Raw genomic sequence first — 17614 nt, forward strand, 5'->3', positions numbered from 1 at the left:
ATTTTGCTTGAAGCATTAGGACTGAGTCATGCAATAAGTATCTCAATCTTCTTAGTGTCTGAAACTTTTCAGATGTAGATATTCATTTAAGCTATCTCTACTTTTTAACAGAAAACAGCAAAAACGTGGTTTGTCAGTGTAAGATAAAAGATGCATGAAAGGGAGGGTGAGTACAAAGTAAGTAACATTCTGATTGATCCTTGAAACGAAAAATGGTTACTGCTGAAATGGTAATTCTTCAGCTACCATAGCACCTGTGGTATTGTTTCTTCTTTGCTACCCTGGATGTTATCATATATTAGTGTCTGAAACAGAGACTATTGATGGAGACTACATTAGGATTTACTTCCACAAACCAGTGATGACTGCAGTGTTTCCAGCATGGTGAATACATCCAAAACATGCATGTTCTTGAAAAACTCCTGCTTAACAATGCTTTTATTGGAGGGAGGTGAAGGGAACAGATAATTTGCTTTACCTTGAAGTGAATTCATTTTACTCAAGATGAGTTCAGTGCTTCCAGTATTATCTTCCTGTACCTTCTTTACATCTTAGGTGTGGCTCAAAAGCGTCGCCTAAATGGGATGTGGTGTCACTATGCTTACAACACAATGTATGCATAATCAATGCTTTGTCTCTTTCCCTGAAATAAGTAGCCTGAAATGTAAAATGGTTTTCCAAAAGTGAATGTCTGCAGAATGAGCCCATCATCTCATGGGCTCATGAACCATTTGTTCATGCACCTTTGCACTGAAGTGTTTATATATATATTGAATGTGTGAAAGCTGACTTAAAAAATTCTGTTTCAACTTACTCCAAACTTCAAACTTGAGAAGAAAAATCAAGGTGTGTGATGTAAGCAGTCTGCAGTCATTAAGTGTCCACACATGAAAAGCCCATGGGATCCTTACTGTTGGCTTGAGCTGTTTTATTACATGGAGTGATCTTGTCACATCACAATTGTTTCATGATGTGAGGCAGTTAAAGCACAGGTAATCATTAACATCATACAGATTTTAAGCCTCTTGCAGAGGCATGTTAGGACACAACTGCATTCTGTAAGGATAAAGAAAGTGCTTTTACTAAGACAGCTGATGGTATTCTGTGGTTTTGTTTTGTTTTGTTTTTCCCTGCAGTGGCTATAGAACGGACTTCTACATAGCAACAAGTCTGCTTTTAAAATCAGCTTCAGAAAGAACTGTCTTTCTCTTTTCCTTTTTTTCTCATATGTATCCTTGCATGAGGAAAAAGGATGTGTTCAGCATGCTATTGTCTCTTGGTTTTAGTAGTTCTCAGTGGTTCTCCTGTCACACTATCTCTCACCATGGCAAAAATTACTTGATTCCATAGAAATATGGGATAATTTGATATCATAGGAGTTGTAATGTTTTCATGTTTATTTCATGCCATGCTTATTATATTTCTCAAAATTTCAGTAGGTGGTCACATGAAATAATGATCATCATTTCTTGCCCGAAAAGCTGAGGCATCTTTCTTCTGTAGATAGGTATGTAGATGGGTGGTACAGGCTCTGTGAAACTCAAATGAGAAGAAAATTGGTCTGCTGTTTCAAGTGTAACTTAAAGATGAAATATTGTGCCACTCCTTAAGGAGGCCCTCTACTTACAAGTCAAAACTTCTATTTGTTATTCCATGAACCTAGTTCTCAGGTTTGCAGGTGTTCAGTTCAGTGGAAATTTCTGAATACAACTATAATAAGGATCATTATTTTGACTTGGCTGTGATTCTGCAGCCTCTTGACAATGTTTTTCTTTGGGTGCATCCTGTTGCTCAACAGACTTGAGACAAATCTTTTCAGAACTGGTATTTGTTGATACATTTTGGAGGGTGATCCTTCTTGTAGTAGTCAGTATGGCATTATCTTTGGAAGAGGCGTTGAAAAAAAATACTTTGCCTGCATTGCTTAGTGCCCAGTGAGTCAAAGATGTGAGTGCTCTCACTGATGTTGTAGCATGATTTTTGTACTAACTATATGTACTGAAAGATATTTGAATTTGGACACAGTGGATGCTATTACTGAAATCCATGACGATGGTAGGATCAAGTAGCACTATGAGAATATGCAAGATGAATTAGAAACAGATTTGGATTTATATGACAGCATTAAGGAGACTTAATAGTACTTCTGCAGTCACTAGGGTGTGATCACCTGGTAGTCTCAGCTAGGGAGCAGGCTCAGGGGAGACCTTATTGCCCTCTATAACTACCTGAAATGGCTTCAAGCTGCACCAGGGGAGGTTCAGGCTGGATGTTAGTTAAATACTACTTCTCTGAAAGAGTGGTCAGGTAGTGGAAAGCGCTTTCCAGGGAGGTGGTGGAGTCACTGACCCTGGAGGTGTTCAAGGAACATTTGGACGTTGTGTTGAGGGACATGGTTTAGTGACAACTGTTGGTGATGGGTGGATGGTTGGACTGGGTGATCTTGTAGGCCTTTTCCAACCTTGTTGATTCTGTGATAAGTGTTCCCTAACTAGGTCATTTAAGAGTTAGATGTCCAGTCTGTCAGATATCAGGGCTTTTTTTCTGTTCATCAAAGATGTCCTGGTGCCTACTAAGGCCACTTTAGGGGATCTGGATGTTAGTCTTAGAACAGGATAAATATATCTCCTTTGGCTGACTATTGGGAGAGTCCAGCTTAGAAGTTCGGTATGAAGTTGACACGTTTTTTAATTGGGCAATTAAAAACATTGCTAAATGGCAGGAGAGGGCTAAGGTTTCCAATGTATGAACACAACAGGCTACCATGCCATAAAAACTTTATATTTAGGAAAGTATTAGATCATTATCTTTTAAAATGGCTATGGCTTGAATTATTGCTAGAGGAGAGTCATCTTGTTGGTATTTTTGGAAACAATAAGTCTGTAGCTAGTAACTTGAAATGATGGAATGAGTTCAAACTCTCAGCTGTGACACTCAAGTTCAGACAAGGCCATCACTATCTACTATTGTTTTAACCTTAGCTCAAAAGTTGTAAATAATTATTTCTGGATCTTGACTTTTGGCTGATGTTCATAATTTTATATGTGAGAATAACTATTATAACTATATAATAACTATAACTAATGCCAGTGGGGAGAATATTGGAATTTTATGAACATCTAAAGTGTACTGTTTCCCCCCCTCCCCCCATAATTTAGAACAGTTAGATAAGCAATGCAACTGAAAAGTAATATTTCTCATAATGGCAATTAGTAACTGCTAATAGTCCAAACCACTTCATCTGCTAAATATGTATATGTTTAATTCTGTTTTTATTTACTTGTTTCTTTTTTATTTATTTCTACCAGTTTTTAACTGCAGTATTTTTCTGGCTAAACTGGGAGAAAAAGATATGCTGTTGGAGAGGGGTAATAACGAAAATTAAAAAAGGCATAAGAACATAAGACATGCTCATAAATTGTTTTGAATCCAATCAACTTATGAAGGACATAATTTTCAATACCTGAAGGGTACCTACACCCAGGAGGGGAGTAAACTCTTTGAAAGGGCTGACAATAGCAGAAAACGGGGAAATGGTTTTAAGTTGAAAGAGGGAAGATTTAGGTTGGATGTTAGGGGGAAATTCTTTACTAGGAGAGTGGTTAGGTCCTGGAACAGGCTGCCCAGGGAGGTTGTGGATGCCCTGTCCTTGGAGGTGTTCAAGACCAGGTTGGACGGGTCCCTGGGCAACCTGATGTAGTAAATGTGTATGTTTGGTGGCCCTGCCAGGCAGGGGGGTTGGAACTACGTGATCCTTGAGGTTCCTTCCAACCTGGGTCATTTTGCGATTCTGAGACATAGAACTGCATTTCTTTATGAAAAATTAAGAAGTAGTACTGAGTGTGCCCCCAAACAGATAAGTACATACAGGTGATCTGGGGTTTCAGTGTCATGAGTAGGGTCAGTGCTGTTCCAAGAAGAGTCTTTGTCTGCAGATTGTTTCTCTTGCCATCTAGTGTACCTGCAATATGCCTTCTGCAAGAATATCTTTTTCTGCCTTAACCTGAAATTGATATTACAGAATCTGTATTTTTTTACTTAATTTATTTTGTAATAGATACCACTGAGTTAGAATCTGTATGTTTAAATTATGCAGTCTTCTATGGGTTGTCTTGGTTGTTAGCAACACTTGAGAATTACAAGACAGAGTCAAACATTACAAAGTGGTTTGTTTCACTGCTTGCCTTACTGTTGGTTTCATGCAATTTCTAGAATAGCTAATTGAGACAGGAGGTGAGCTAGTAAACATTTTCCAAGGCTCTTTTTATTGATCAAGCATTAAAGAAAGGTAAATGATGTTGTTAATATACTGCACTATTTGTAATCTTGTCACTGAACTGTGGTTTAGGTTCTGTAAGCTATAGAAAGAAGATATTCAAGTGAAATGTATACTGTTTTTGTATATTGGAAAAAAAAACCACAACTGATTTGTACAATTCACTCTGGTTTTGATGTTTTTGTTTTTATTTTATTTTATTTTATTTTATCTTATTTTATTTTTTTCAGTGTATGTTTCTGTTCTGCTGTGTTTTTCCTGACTTCCTAACATTGTTCAGAAACATAATTCCAAAATGCAATAGTGCTTTTTAGCTGAAATGTAGGTAGTGAGTGCTATGATTTTAAAGTACCAAAAGCAGAGCTCATTATTATAGCAGTCTTCAGGACAATTAACATCCTTATTCCTATATGTCCGTTTTAGATATTCAACAATTAGCCTTTATGTTTGCTACCCTGACAAAATCTTATGGCTTGTAAGACAGTATTGAGAACCAGACCTGTTTGAGGGCAGGGAAGAGTTTGAATTTTTTCATTCCAGTGATATTTTTAATTTTTATAAGGTATCTCAATATTGGGAAAAATGAAGATTCTGTAACATGTTTATGTTGATTTAAAGTTTTAATATTTATACATAACCTATTATGGGTGGAAGGGTTACTCCTCTTTTGCATGTGAGTGCGAGGAAACCTCTGTTTTTCTGCGTGCTTTAATGTCTGACAGTCAATTTTACTTGACATAGAAGAGCTCAGTATTGCTTTTCTACAAGTTGTCTTTGATGGAGTTCCTCTGTTTTCTTTATTTTGCTTTACAGTAAAGGTCTCTGCAGACACTCTTCTCACAAAATAGACACAAATTGCTCCTGGATTCTCTGTGTAATGTTATCCTTCAAAGCCTCTCATCCTTGGTATTCTGGGAGAATCACCAATTTCACTTGTCATACTGAAGTGTTTTGCACTTCATGTTCTGCCTGCAGTTCCTGCAGTGTGTTGCATGTCAAAGGTTGTTCCTGTTAACTGGTTTTTCACTGGCTTGATTTCATTTATTTTATTTATTTTTGAGAACTGTTGAACCAACTTGTTTAGTTAACATGCTCTTACTTGCTTTCTGACAGTTTAGTGTGTGTGCTGGCAGAGTCCCAAAGTAATGGCCTCAGTAAATAATGAAATCAAACTGTTTGATTTTATTATTTCAAGAATTTGACTTTCACCTTCTTTTTCAGTGGGATCTTACTTTCACCAGAGAGGGGGAAAAAAATCAATAAGCATCTTCTAGTTGTAGTCAATTTTGAGTTGGCAAAGTTACTGTGCTTCCTTTCCAAATGCACTTTTGAGTCTGAAGGGATAGTATTCTGCCATAAATCTTGTGGGTTGCTCTCAGTGGGGGTGTTTTGGTGATTTTATTTATTTGTTTGCTTGTTTTGTTTCTTAATCATAGGTTTAGATGCCAAGCTTGGTTTTCCTGAGTAGCTGATAGAAAAGTCTGTCAGATCATACAAGATATATTTGAATGAGCTTATCATCAAGAATAATAAAGAGTAGTTGGTTTTGTCAATAGTACTTAAGATTGCAAGCATTTTAAAAATTGGACTGGGCACTTCAGGCTCATGTCCAAAGTCTTATTTACAAGATTGGGAATCTGATGTAAGCTTTGTTGCCAAAGGAACTGTAAAGGCAAACTGATCCCTTCAGCTTTTTGCCACTACATGTGAAATGGTAAATTCAAAAGTATATTATGGGTATGAAAATGACTCAAGAATAGCTGTCACAATTACAACTATCTTGTAAGTTCTAACTGTGACTTTTCTACCACCTCCAGTGAAGCATCACTGCTAGTATCTGAACAAGAAAAGATGCCAGGTATTTCACAGGGTGTTCTGGCAAACCTCCAACTAGACATGAGGAATTAACTACAAGATTGGAATTTTCCAAGATTCTACAGTGTTGTTGTTGTAGAGATAAGCAAGTAGTAATGATTTGTTTGTTAAAACTTTTCTGTATTACTATTTCAGAAAGTCATTACTCCTAGCTTTAGAGTCTATTGTTATACTTGTTTATTTATTTTTTCTTCCGTTCTATGTTATAGAAAGAAATGTTTCCCGAGACAGAGAGAGGCACTGCAAAATTGTCTGGAGTGCCCATGGATATATCTGCTGGATTGAAGACTAGTTATTTAAGAGTAAGTGTATATTCTGGCTCACATGTCCAAGGCTCCAGTGTTATCATCATCTAGGACTACTTTTTTTATTCAACTGCTTACCATAGTGTTTGTTCATTGTTTCTACTTCAGGGAAAAAAAACCGCGACAAAGCAGCCTTCAGCCCCAAGGCCACAGATAGCTATCTGAGATACTGTGGACACAGCGAACAAGGAGGAAGTGCCAGTAGAGATAGAAAACTGGATTAAGTGATGGCTGAAAATATGTTCAGCTCTGCTCTTTGTCCTCAACTTACTCATTATTGTGATGGGTAAACATTACTTTGCAAAAGCATTTTCTTCTTTTGATGTAGTCCAAATAAATAATTACAAATTGTATTTGTAGAGTTGATGTCTTGTTGATTTGGGTTTTTTTTCCTAATCTATAAATTCTCAACATAAAGGGGTTTCTAGCAGAAACTGACAGTGATGCAAATGAACCCTATTTCCTCTGAAATATGAACACCAATGATACTTTTACAAGAAAGTAAGAACGCTATTGCTAAAGAGAATCTGTGTTCAGTGATACATTTGAATGGACTGATCAGAAGTTTTCATGCTAGTAGTAGCTTGATGTTGTTTGTCATGGTTTAAGGTGAATTATTGAACACGGTATTGCTTACAGCTGTTTAGTTTTAGTCTTAGAGTTACCTAAGGATTTTCCAAATGTGATCACAGTTGACAGGATCTTAGAATGGCTTGGATTGGAAGGAACATCAAAGATCACTCAGTTCCAATCCCCTTTCTTTAGTTTAAAACCATTTGCCCAGTCTCTGTCTACACATGTAAAAAGTTGATTTCTCTCCTGTTTATAATTTCCCTATAAAATTGGAAGGTCTAAAGGAAGTCTCTCTAGTCCAGCTTTTTGTCTATCAGAGCCCCCAGGTCCCTCTCTGCAGGGCTGCTCTTAATGAGTTCTTCATGTCAATGCATGTATCTGGATTGCCCCAGCTAAAATGCAACAGCTTGCACTTGACTTTGTTGAAGCTCATTAGATTCACATGGGCCCCTCTTTTGAGTTTGACACTATCCATTTAGATGGCAATCTTCTTCCAAGGTAACTTGAGCCTTGCATCCTCAAAACAGGCGTAACAGTTGTAATAGCCCAACTGCAGAAGTTAACTATCTGCAAACCAGATTCAAGTAAGCTTTTGTTTTGGTGGAATCTTAAAAGCACAGCAATTATTTCCTTTTTGTCTTGTGATTTTGAAATTACTTGTACATCTCTGAATCCTGGATTTCCATGTCTCGTGATATTCTAGTTCAAGTTGCCTTTTTAATGCCAAGGTATCGACAAAGTTTTTCAAACATTTCATTTACCTTTATATTTCTGAAACATTTTAAACCTTCACTCTTTTAAGCAACTCTTATAGATTCTTTTCATTGTCTCTTCAGAAGAAACTTGTAAATTTTTCTTTTCTTTTTCCCCTTCTTAATTAATTTAGATGATTTTTAGTAGACATTTGTATTCTGTAAATTGTGCAACCAAATCGTGTAAAATTTCTCAAAGAATGTTTATCTGTCTCCTACTGGCTCTTGCTTGTTTATTTCTTTTTTGTAACTACAACACACTTCACATCTAACCTACCTTCCCTCCTCCTCCTCTCCCCCCAGTTACTTAGTGCAAATATTTAAATTCTTGAGTCATCTTATGGAAATATTATGGAAGTACTCTCAATTTTGTGTTGCTTTCATTGTTTGTTTGTTTAACAACCTCACTGTTCTCTTTCTTTACGTAAGTATGTGCAGCATAGCATGTCTCCTCACACTGTTATTTCTGGATGACTGGAATATGTAACTCTGAAAAATAAATTTTCTTGAAGGATTCTAGCTTTAATTTGGCTAGGCAAACTTATTACTACTGCTTCTGACCACACCACCACGTAGTAAAACACAGATATTAATATGAAGAGCAGACAGTTTGTTGAATAGCTTTCTGTTGAATAAGGATCTTTGTTGGTTTCAGTACTGTAATCATCAACTACCTGCCTATTTGCGCAATTGAGTGTCATTTGGAGATGAGCTAATGGGTGCACAGTAATGCAGTTGTTTAAGGACTGCTCAAAGACTGCTCTGGAGAACAGCCATTGTGAGGAGCAGCTGAGGGAATTGGGATTGTTCAGTCTGGAGAAGAGGAGGCACAGGGGAGACCTTATTGCTCTCTATAACTACCTGAAGGGAGGTTGTAGTGAGCTGGGGGTCGACCTCTTCTCTCGTGTAACTAGTGACAGAACTAGAAGGAATGGCTTCAAAATGTGCTAGGAGAGGTTTAGGTTTGATATTAGGAAATACTACTTCTCTGAAAGAGTGGTCAGGCACTGGAATGAGCTGCCCAGGGAGGTGATGGAGTCACTGACCCTGGAGGCATACAAGGAATGTTTGGATGTTATGTTGAGGGATATGGTTTAGTGAGAACTATTAGGGATGGGCTGATGGTTGGACTGGGTGATTCTGTCGGTCTTTTCCAACCTTGGTGATTCTATGATTTTATGAAAGGGAAATATATCCAAGGGCTGAATTTGAATAAGTAAGTACTGGGAGAAGCACAAAATTTTTAGAAATGTATAGATATCCTTGGGTCTGCATATGTGTCTTCTGCCTTTATACTGAACAGAGGGATTTTGAAATGCTTTATCCTAAGGAGTGTCACCACATCTTCATGAAGGAGCTGCAGCCATGGATGTGGCATTACTAACAAATTTGACTTCTGCAGTTCAGTCCTACTTTGTTTTCCGTGATGAGATATGACAATGGGGCTGCTATAGGGCAGGTCCTGAAGGAGTGTGAAGGAAGTAGGCTATGAGAGATAGGCAGCTGTTTTAGGCACACCATTGAAAATACTGACTCCTGTCCATATTTAATTTACAGATTTAATTTACTGATTTCTTCAAACCTAGGGCATCCTGAATTTAATAGTGAAATGCGAAAGAACAGAAGAAATAACGTCAACCTCTCTGTGGCATGTGCAGCCATCTGGAAAACAGTGTGCACTTTTAGCCAGCCTGCTGCTGACAAGAGAGTAGAGATGGAGGTGGAAGAAGCAAAAATAATTACTGGTATGGAAAAATCTTGTAAGGAGGCGGTGTGCAAAGAGTGGAAGTACTCTCCTAAAGACAAAATGAACAGAAAGAACCACTGAAGAAAGATTCAAAATGGATCAAATCACAGCTGAGCTTAAGGGCTGGGAAAGAGGAGAGAGGTATGAATGCCCTTTATTTTCTCATGACTACAAATCAGACCTCACAGTTGTGTGGACAACTTTTGTTAGGTTTTTGTTCATCTGTTTTGTTTTATACCCTGCTACCGACAGTCACAGGAATCCCATTAGAGGCAATGGATGAGGGCAATTGGAGGAGGAGGATAATTTGTACATTGTGTAAAATGTGTAATGTGAACAAGAAAAGTTCCTTATTTGAATAATAACACTATTGCTGAGACTTCATAGAAAATATGAATTTTTCAATCAATTTTTAATCAAGAATCTTTCAGACTAGAGCTGTGAATGTAAGTGACATCAAGAAATTTTATCTGTGGGAGCCTTTTTCAGCACGGTCAATGTCATTACAAGATGATGAAGAATGTTCCAACAGATACACAATAAGTTATAGATAGGATCAGCCACAAAGTACTTTAAATCAAAATAAAAGTCAGTAAGTCTTAAAGACAGACAAATTTGTATGTATTATTTTCTGGAGACATTGTTTGAGAGACTTCAAGCAGATATAATTTTATCAGTTTTAAATAAAGAAGCCAGTATTTTGCACTGGAGAATAAGACTGAAAAATTCTGAATACTGTGACTGAAATTGCAGGATAAATTTGGTTTCTCTGTATTTGAGAATAATATACATATATATATATATTTCTTTTTTTTGAATAAGAGGAACATTTTTTCTTTCAGATACTGTAAAAAAAAAAAAAAAAGAAAATCTTATCAGCACTCTTTTTTGTATTAATTAGCCAAACAATGTACCAAGGAGTTAGTAATCCAAATTATACCCATCACTATTGATGTAGAAGGTTGGACTGGATGACTGTGTAGATCTTTTCCAACCTTGGTGATTCTGTGATTATCTTATAGCGTATGAACATTTCTGTTGCAAATAACAGCCAAATAAAATTCCTACTTCTATTAAATATTCTTCATCCACTCAAAAGAAATTAGCTTTATTTCTCAGTTCATGAGTCATAAGTGGTTACGAGTTGGTATTCTTAACAATATTGTGCCTTTAATCATGCAGCTGTCTGCTCTTCTTATGTGTATGCAATATGTGGATGATATTGTGGAGGTTGTTCCAGAGTACTGAGAAAATGAGATAAGGATGCATCTTTTGGAGATCAAGTTAACTACTTATATATTAATGGCAATTTTATTGTCAGGGCTTCTGTATTAATTTGACCTACTCTTACCTGTGAAATCACAATAACAATCTTAATACCACTGCATATACACAGTTCATGATGTGAACTGTAGCTAACAAAACACACAGAAGATGTTTCTTTACTGTAAGGTGTCTTTATGCTGCAGCTGAAAGCTGTTTAAGACCAAACATCCATTTAACAGCATTGTGAAATGTACATTAGCACATGTCTGGGTTGGACTGTCTTTGTTAAGCTTATTTTTGGAGTCTTTGAATAGAATTTACCTTTGAAATGGCAAGTAGTAAATTTCTATGGCATGGGAAGGAAACCCCAAATATCTGGTATGTGGTATTTGCTAGTGGAGGAGGAGCAGTAGAGGGAATCTTTCAACCTGGCATCATTCTGTGGCAAATCTGTATGATGTGGGTCTTGCATGTGCAATGGCAGCATTTGCTTTGTTGCACTGATCTTGACTTGCTTGAATCAAGTGAGGTGGTTGGGAAGGTAAGGCCGAGAAAACTGGGATTGGAAGGCAAAAGGTAGGCACATGTAAGCTTGTGCTTTGAACAATTTTGCAAGGCCCACAGTCTCTGCAGCAGCAGGGTGCGTGTGCCTTTAAGTACAGTGAAACATTTTTGTTAATGTGTGAATTCAAAGTGGCATTATCTACAGAAGTGAAGTCTAGAAAGAGCCTTTCTTGTGAAAGGATAACCTGATTTTTATTGAGAACCACTGAAAACCCTGAAGTCCTTCTCACATTAGTGAAGGCCGATGGAGGTGCTCGAGTAATGCTGATCACCAACCCGCATGACTGCTTACCTCAGGAAAATGTAAATGTTAAAAGTTGAAGGAGTCTATATTGGTGGTGTGGTGTGAGAATGTCAAGGATTATACAATGTTTAGAAACTAAGTAAAATGAATACTAATCCTTGTTTGTAAGTACTTTACACCAAATAATGCTGGTTCCTATTCTGCTCTTCTGACTTTTCTATTACAAGAATTATTATTGATCATGACACAATGCACCTGATCACTAGACCAAAAATACTGGCAGGATACCTGTTCTATGTTCTACTCCTAACTAATGTTATGAGCACTTTCTTCCAAATTCTCTTCATGAAATTGAAAAGTTACAGTCTTGTTTGACTGACAAACAAGTTCATGTTAGTGTATTTGTTCAGAGATTATGAATCCTGTGCAACATCTTAACAGCATATGATCAGGATTGTCTCAGTAACTGTATTGCAATCAAAATGATTTGGCAGTAGGCTTGCAGAGAGTTTTGGAAAAATTTTAATTCCATGTGTAGTGTTATTTTTCTTTTCTATCTTTCACTTTCCAGGAGAGGCTGTGCTGTGCTTCTCATTCTCTCCGTTGTTAAGCTTGGATCTCTCATTCTTCAAAAATTAGCAAGGATTTTTTAATCTTTATTGTGACAGCCAAAACTGAGCAAGGCTCAGTTCAAGGAGGCCTGATTACATGAATGTAAGTGATGGATTTTGTGAGCTCAGGAGAAAGAAAGCTGCAGTTGGAAGGGAAGGGAAATGAAAAATGAGAGAGCAGGAGGGAGTGGAGGCTGCATGTTGGTGTTTTCAGCCTGAGCAAGTGCTTGTAGTTGTTCATTTGAACAGTATTTTCCTATCCTCTGGATAAACAGATGCCTTGGTCAGCACCATTCCTGGGTGTGGTGGCCAGTGTCTTTAGAATAGTAGGCTACTTGTATGCAGGTGACTGGTTTAATGTATGATAAAGTGTTGCACTCATTATGCCCCTGTAGCGCTTTTCATGAGCTCCTGATAGTAATAGTAATAGTAATAGTAATAATCTCGTGCAGGTTGGAAGGGACCTTAGAGATCATCAAGTCCGACCCCCGGGATTCGAGCCCCTGTGCTGCAGAGCGGCACTTCTACCACCTGCGCCACAGGGGGATTCGAACCCTGGGCCTTGGTGTGTTGCAAGGCAGCATTCCTACCACTTGCACCACTGGGGCACACACAAAGGATGGCACCTTGATGCTTCCATTTGTCCCAGGGGACTATACTTAGGCCATTCCTCCACTGCCCCTGAATTGCAGGGCCCTTACTAAGGGAGAGGGAATATCCCACTATTATCCTTCCTTCATACTAGTTATACTCATCCTGCATCAGTGACTTTTCCAACTCCAGCACATCCCATTTCTGATCCATACTTTCCCATTTACTGCCACATCAGAATCATTCAGCCTTTGCCTGATAGCCAAGCTTAGATGCTATTAACTTGCTTTTTCTTCCTCATTGTGCTTTTGCATTGTTTTTTCTTGCAAAGATCACTCCCTTATCCTTCTCCTATCCTCTTTGAGCTCCATTTTTCTTCCTCGTCTTCTCCCGGTGGCTTTGTCTTGTCTTCATCACTGCCACTGTTTGTCTACTGGAGATGAGTTATGCTTTCTACCTGCTCTCAAACAAACAGGAGACACTTTTGTATTGCTGAGATGTGACAGAATCACACACAGAATCACACAGAATGACCTGGGTTGGAAGGGACCTCAAGGATCATGTAGTTCCAACCCCCCTGCCTAGCAGGGCCACCAAACATACGCCTTTACTAGATCAGGTTGCCCAGAGCCCTGTCCAACCTGGTCTTGAACACCTCCAAGGACGGGGCATCCACAACCTCCCTGGGCAGCCTGTTCCAGGGCCTAACCACTCTCTTAGTGAAGAACTTCCCCCTAACATCCAACCTAAATCTTCCCTCTTTTAACTTAAAACCATTTCCCCTAGTCCTGCTATTGTCAGCCCTTTCAAAGAGTTTACTCCCCTCCTGGGTGTAGGTTCCCTTCAGGTATTGAAAGGCTGCAATGATGTCACCCCGCAGCCTTCTCCTCTAGGCTGAACAAACCCAACTCCCTCAGCCTGTCCTCACAGGAGAGGTGCTCCAGCCCCCTGATCATCTTCGTGGCCCTCCTCTGGACCCTTTCCAAAATCTCCATGTCTTTTTCGTACTGAGGGCTCCACACCTGGACAAGAAGGCTAAGGATGATGGGAGTAGGGTCACATACTTGTTCTGGAAACAATAGTATCTCACCTAGAAACTACATCAGTTTGCTAGAGCAAGATTTTCATTTCATTCATAGAGCAAGTTGAAATTTACCTTCTTGTCAAAGTCTGGATAAGGAAGGAAGTGTTTGGTTTTCCTGGGGGCAGGGGGGACTTAAGCGTAGGGGGGTGGGGTGAGGAGATTTTTTTGTTTCTTTTTCTTTCCCCCGTGTTTACTCTATGCTGGTTTTCTTTATTTGTGCTATAACATATGGAAAGGAAAAGCTGTTTACTGTAACTGTTCAGTACCAAGTCATCTTCATTTACTTGAAAGAACAAGCAGTTCTTTGTTGTCTTTTTGCTCCTATACTGCAAACAAATTACTTGAACCTGTACACCCCCAGTGCAATACAGCAGGTTTTTTAGAAGTGAAACTACTCCATGAAGCATGAGGTTGGGTGATTCAGGACAGGAGGAAGGACTGAACAATGAATTTTGACAGTCTATCTACCTTGCTGCTGTGGAAGCCCTATTCAGGATCTTCTATCTCAGTTTCAATGGTATGTGTGTCCCTATCTCGCTCTTCAAAGATATTGTTTCTTCCTGGAATTAATAGAGCCATTAAAGAAGGAAAGTTGCCTCCTGGAATCTGTAGCCACAGTATCTCTTCAGCTGACTTCATTGGGGCTTGTATGGCAATAGACATCTTGGCTATTGCTATGACTTTAGCTGAAAAATGCTGCCTCAAGGAAAGGGGAACTCAGCTGTGAAGGATTCTGGAATGCAGGAGAGAAGAAAAATCTCCATGTGCCCAACTCACACTGTAACTTACAGAACACCGATGAAGAGTACATCATTCTCTGTAACACCAAATTTAGCAAATATTCAGCCCCAAAGGACCATGCATAGGTCATCATGACCAAACACAAATAGCTGATGCATCTTCAGCTATTCTTCCTAGCCTTCTGGTGTCTGCTCTATGCCTTCAAGGGATTGTAGCCTTTGTAGGGACATGCCACAGTGTGACTACTTACAGTATTGTGAACAAATAATGACACTACAGGGATTTCTATTGAATATTATTCAGTTCAATAAAAGGATTTTGAAATTCAATTTCTAAAGGTTAAATTTTGCCAGGATAGTTAGGATAACTGAGTTTCAAGGATACTCTTGATCAGAGAACTGTGACCATTGTTTGTTCTTGGTGAGAAATGTGACAGAGAAGAATTCCTTTTAGATTAAAGCAATGTCCTGTGATGTTTGAATTGTAATTTCTTGAAATTCAAGACAAGAAGGAAGTACTCACAGTGTGTAACCCCAAAGAGGGTACACCCACTAGTATACCTAATAAGCTACAGAGAATATAGTAAGGACTGATGTGGAGATTAAGTTGCTATTATAAATACTCTTAAAGCAATTCTAGTGTAGGCGCCATGGATCATTTCCCTCAGTACATGATTAACCCCTCATCTTATTTATCTAAACAACTTTAAAACTAGTCAAGTGTTACTCATAAATCTTCAAAGTGATCTTTAATATTTCCTCAGCTCTTAAATTAAGCTTTCAGTTTGAGCAGTAAATCAGATAATTCCAACTGCTCTTCAAACTTGACCCTTAGTACAATACTCAAAACTTGTTTGTAAGCATTAATTTGATCTTAATGTATTCTTCACAGTAAATTATTTTCCCCAGAAGGTGTATTTGGTGTTCTTTTGTGAGAATTACCAATATTAAGCTAAGAATCTGATAATATATGGGTTTTTGTTGTTGTTTTTTCCTTTAGTGAATTTTACACATAATAGTCATCAAGTAAGCTTATTAACATAGCTTTATGGATTTCGATTTTTGACACCTTCTTTAAAAAAAAGAAGTAAATGTTTTTCAGCAATTAAATGGAAAATATAAACATTAAAGTTCAACACACCAGTGCTTCCAGCTTTACAAGACAAATCTTTCATTATTGCCTTTATTTCCTTAGAAACTAAGGAATGTTTTCTCATACAAGAAATTTCCCATATTGATATTGGTTCCACATGTTAGTGGATTTTTTTTTTTTTGTTTGCTCTGCTGTTCAGCACAGCACATTTTAACTATCTAAAATTGCAGGCATTAAATCTCAACTGTGAATGCAGATCAGCTTTTTTTGTTAAGAACTACTGTTGTTTCATTTTTTTTTTTGTGTGTGTGTTTTTTTTTTTCCCTGTCTTTAAATAGGTGAATACCTCTTATAGCTTATGAAGTGTTCCATGAATCCACATAAAGGCCAGTACTTTGTTGTACTAAAGAGGAAAAAACTTTGAATTGTATAAGAAATGATATATTCTCCATGACAACCTGTAGGGCTTGGATTCTTTTTTTTCGACAGTTTTCTAAGTAAAAAATATCTCTGCAGATCCTTATGCTCACTTGCTCATGTATTTTTTAAAATCTTCATAACTAACCATGTTTACCTGATGTCCTGAACTTAAAAACTAAAACATGAACTGAAGTGCTGGGCTGCAAGGAATGCCCTAGATGATGGACTTCCATTTTTGTTGCAGTAAAGCTCAGTTGAACTGTGTTATGTGCCAGCTTGAGGAATTTCATAGATATGAAGCAATTCACCAGACCAAATTCAGTTCTTGAACGTAAAAACACCTTCTGTTCACTTTCGTAAACTTCCTCTTCAGGTTATATCATCTCTTTCAACCTGTATATTGAGCCTTTCTATGCAAGCAAATACTATTTCAAACAAACAAGCAAACAAACGTACTTCTTTTGAGTATGGCCCATGAGTGGGATTCAAATGTAGAACACCTGCCTTCCTCCAAAAACAAAAAACAAACAAACAAACAAAAACCCCACAACAAAACAGAAATGTTTAGCATAACATTACTCAGAAAACACTGCATCTGGAAAGGCTGTTGTATTAGTCATGGTGCTAGAGGTTAAAGGAGGGCTTCCACAGCCTAAGCACGACAGCAGGTATATATATTCTGACCTTAATTGCTGTAATTGTCATATTTCCTAGGAGTTGCATAGGAGTTCAATAAAGGGAAACAGGAATGTATGTATTACTCTAATCACTGGGATAAAAAAAACCACAACACAACACATATTTGTACACAGTAATTTCCTATGCAAACATTACAGGCTGAGTGTAACATCCTTGCTGTCCTTAATACCTTACTAGTGCGTGTTTTATCTTCCAGTTTGACTTAAAGCCCAAGGTATTCAACTAGTACAAAAGCATACAGTTGATATTCCAGAAAACATCAGTTCAGATTAAACTGATACACAAGGAAGATAGGGAAATGTCACTGGTTCAGTAAAAACACTATTTCCTCTTCATCTGGTATTTCACACTTTTAGAGACAGAGAAATGTTCTTTTGTTTCATGGAAAATTGAAATACAGGAAGTCATGTCTGCTTCATGATATGTCTGCGAACAGTACAAAGCAATGCTTTTCAGGACCACGTATGTTCCTTAAGATTGACTATTTTGTTTTTTTTTCAGAAATTTATTTTCAATTTATTTTACTTTCTTTTTCTGGATCAGCTTAAGATGGGCTTTTATCAAGATTCTTGTAGGTCTATTGAAAAGCTATTTTCATGTCAGAAAGTGTTTTCTTTGAGTTCCAGTGGGAATCTGTTGGACTTGACTTGTATGAAAGGACTAAGAGAAAATGCTTTAGTGCTGTCAAGTCAGTGGATTTCTTTTCATAGGGAATTGCACTTTGCATCTTCAGTTTTGCAAGAATTTTCATACAGTCGTTTCTCCATCTTCTTT

General features: G+C 37.8%; 1 long non-coding RNA gene across 1 annotated transcript in view; it reads left to right on the plus strand.

The window, feature by feature from the left end:
- Positions 1-8212, plus strand: part of LOC107321321 — a 28083-nt gene extending 19871 nt beyond the window's left edge. The window contains exons 4-5 of the long non-coding RNA XR_001558534.2: positions 6361-6453; positions 6565-8212. This is a non-coding gene — a long non-coding RNA (uncharacterized LOC107321321). The remainder of the gene's footprint in view (positions 1-6360; positions 6454-6564) is intronic.
- The last annotated feature ends 9402 nt before the right edge of the window (positions 8213-17614 follow it).

This window comes from Coturnix japonica, chromosome 1, assembly GCF_001577835.2.
Source record: "Coturnix japonica isolate 7356 chromosome 1, Coturnix japonica 2.1, whole genome shotgun sequence".
In the NCBI taxonomy this organism is placed as follows: Eukaryota; Metazoa; Chordata; class Aves; order Galliformes; family Phasianidae; genus Coturnix; species Coturnix japonica.